This window comes from Panthera onca, chromosome B1, assembly GCF_046562875.1.
Source record: "Panthera onca isolate mPanOnc1 chromosome B1, mPanOnc1 haplotype 2, whole genome shotgun sequence".
NCBI classification, from domain to species: domain Eukaryota; kingdom Metazoa; phylum Chordata; class Mammalia; order Carnivora; family Felidae; genus Panthera; species Panthera onca.
Window position 1 is genome coordinate 52,359,418 of NC_138342.1, and position 3,532 is coordinate 52,362,949.

Genomic DNA, 3,532 nt, shown 5'->3' on the forward strand with positions numbered 1-3,532 from the left:
CTATATTATCTCCAGGCTCTGAGTATGTGAGCCTTTAGAGGAAATATAAATTCTTTTGCTTCAGCATTAATAAATGTATGTTAGTATTACTGTTATTGCCATTGCAGTTGTCCCTTTTTCTCTGTGCCTAACACTACATGATGTTATTAAAGAGGAACCACAGTGATTCCATTTTATTTCATGCTGAGTTTGTGTCCACAAACTTCAGTAGGCATCTGGGTTAGTTTCCTAGAGCCCCAAAACAAATCATATAAACAGGATGTCTTAAAACAAAAGGAATGGATTCCATCACAATTTAGAGACCAGAAGTCTGAAATCAGTGTCCTCAAGGTGGGATCCTCCTGGTGCCTTGAAGAAAACAATCTTCCCATGCTTCTCTTCTAGCTTCTGGTACTTGCTTGAAATCCTTGGAGTTTCCTGCCTTGTAGATACATCACTGCAGTCTCTGCCTGCAATTCATATTGTCTGCCCTGTGCTTCTGTGGATCTCTGTGTGTCCTTTTCTGCCTCTTATAAGGAGACTCTCAATGCATTTAGAACAAACCTTAAACCAGAATAATCTTATCCTGATCCTTATGTTAACTAATATAATAATTCAAAGACACTATTTCCAAATGGAGTCACTTCTGAGGTTCTGAGTACACATGAATTTTCGGAAGACATTATTCAACACATGCACTCTGTCCTCTCACTGAGACAAGGATGTTTGGCATCCTAATAACTCATTAGCCACTGTGTGCTTGCTATAGCATAGCAGGTGACAAGCTCGGCAGGCAACAATTGCAGGGATGCCAGAGTAACTTAAAATATTTTTTAACTATATAATATACTTGATTACTTGCTGCTTATAAAGATTGCTGATTAGTTTTAGTGAATACATTTTTAGCGTGTAATATTATATACTTAAAGAAAATTATTTTCTTCTAAACAAATTGAAATGTTAAGTAGAGAAAGATACTACCCTTGGGGTGCCTGTGTGGCTCAGCCACTTACGCGTCGGACTTCGGCTCAGGTCATGATCTCATGGTCCGTGAGTTCAAGCCCCAGTTCAGGTTCTTGCTGTCAGTTCAGAGCCTGGAGCCTGCTTCAGATTTTGTGTCTCCCCCTCTCTCTTCCCCTTCCCCACTCATGCTCTGTCTCTCTCTGTCTCTCAAAAAATGAATAAATATTAAAAATTTTAAGTAAACATATCGAAAACAGATGGGTATTTGAGTAACTATTTTAGGTATGACTGAGCTCAAAGTAATTCTAAGAAGAAAAAGAAAAAAGAAAATAGGCAGGACAAGCCATGGATGCCCATCAGGGTGCTACAGAAAATGGTGAAAAGCATTAATTGAAATTTCACATTCCTATGGTAGTGAAGACATTTTATGATGGGTCTGAGAAGAAATAATTCAAGACACAGCTGAATATGACTGGAAAAATATCAAAAAGGAAAACTGTTGCTAGATAAATAGGAGAAGAAAGATCAGTAAGGAACAGGAAAAAAAAGTGGCAGCTTGATAGATACATATCGATAAAATTGCATTTTTTATTTGAAAAAGGGTATTTCAGAATGTACATAGATTATGAATTGAATTCTTAATGAATATTGAAATAACAAACTTTTGTGTTAGGGATGTTCCAGAAATTTTAGATTTTTCCCAAATGGAAAATATATTCTATTTAGGTACTACTATTTTCCAAGTGACAGCTAATACATATAAGACATAACTACAGTGACCCCCAACTTTAGAAAAGTGTGGGAAGTTGTCTGAAAAAAGAATTCTGTGAAATATCAAGGAATGATGATGAGGCTTGATGATATAGACTGGATCAAATACTCAGGAAATTTCTGTTATTGTGAGGGAAGTGTGATTGATAGCTTGTCTAGTTTAATAGTGAGTCGGTGCTTGCTGTGTAGGAGCCTTAACAAGTAGCAATAAAGCTTTTAGCTCAATGTTTCCTGTAGTTAATTTTCTAACTTATTCTACATACTTTATGTTTACTAATTTTATGTTCCTTACCCTATTGAAATTTGGTTGGAAAATAATCAATCAATAAAGTTATTTATATTTGGAAGCAACCCAAAAGTCCAGCCATAGATGAAAGGATAAAGAAAATGTAGTATATACATACCATGGAATATTATTTAGCCTTAAACAAGAAAGAAGTTCTATCATTTGCAACGACATAGATGAACTTAGGGAACATTACACTAAGTGAAATAAGCCAGTCACAGGAGGACAAATACTACATGATTCCAGTTACATGAGATATCTGAAATAGTCAAACTTACAAAGAGAATAGAATGGTGGTTGTTATGAGCTGGGAGATGGGGGGATGAGGAATAGTTGCTCAATGGGTATAAAGGTGTAGTTAGGGGCGCCTGGGTGGCTCAGTCGGTTAAGCGTCTGACTTTGGCTCAGGTCATGATCTCACGGTTCGTGGGTTCAAGCCCCACGTCGGGCTCTGTGCTGACAGCTTGGAGCCTGGAGCCTGCTTCTGATTCTGATTCTGTGTCTCCGTCTCTCTCTGCCCCTCTCCTGCTCATGCTGTCTCTCTCTGTTTCTCAAAAATAAATAAATGTAGAAAAAAAATTAAAAAAAAATAAAGGTGTAGTTATGCAAAATGAGTACATTCTAACTATCTGCTTTATATCATAATTCATGTATGTAACAACTTGATATTATGCATACTAAAATATATTAAGGATAGTTCTCATTTTAAGTGTTCTTACCACAAAAGGAAACAATCAAACAAACAAAAACAAGCAGAAAAACCCACAAAAGAACACAAATTTTGGAGGTGATCAATATGTTTAGTACTTTGATTGTGGAAATGGTATTATGGATGTACACATATGTTGAAACTCATCAATATGTGTACATTAAATGTGTGTATTTTGGGAAATGTTTTTTATGTTTATTTATTTTTGAGAGACAGAGCATGAGAGGAGGAGGGGAAGAGAGAGGAGACACAGAATCTGAAGCAGGCTCCAGGCTCTGAGCAGTCGGCAAAGAGCCCAACATGGGGCTTGGACTCATGAGCTGTGAGATCATGACCTAAGCCAAAGTCGGACATTTAACCTACTGAGCCACCCAGGCACCACTGCACATATTTTTTAAAACTAAGAATAAATTCTGACTACGCTATACCTTACCATACTAAAATATTGATATTTATTGCACACAGAACATATTTAATAAGAGTAAGTCCAGTTCTGAAAAATCAAAAGTACAAAGAGTAAAGAGGGCCATCATAAATGGTTAGCCATTGAGCAGCATCTAGGCTCATGTTTCCTGAAGATTTTATTCCTTTAGGGTAGCTACCTAGTGGTACACAAGACTGAACAGCTGTGGGAAGAAGAAAGGGGAAACGGCCACATGCTTTCAATCAAACAAGGTAGTTCATGCCATACTAGAGAATTCCAGAGCAACTCTGTTAAGAAGGTGATAAACACTGTCCAGGATGAATAGGTAGTCAGAAAAGGCCCTGCTTTTAAGCGGCACAAACAGGAGTTGCCCCCACAAATGTTAACATTCACTGATAAC

General features: G+C 37.2%; 1 non-coding gene across 1 annotated transcript; it reads left to right on the forward strand.

Annotated features, from left to right (window-relative positions):
- Positions 1-2,365: 2,365 nt before the first annotated feature.
- On the forward strand, positions 2,366-2,450 carry TRNAQ-UUG (transfer RNA glutamine (anticodon UUG)). The gene has a single exon. It is a non-coding gene; the product is annotated as a tRNA-Gln (tRNA).
- Positions 2,451-3,532: the final 1,082 nt, after the last annotated feature.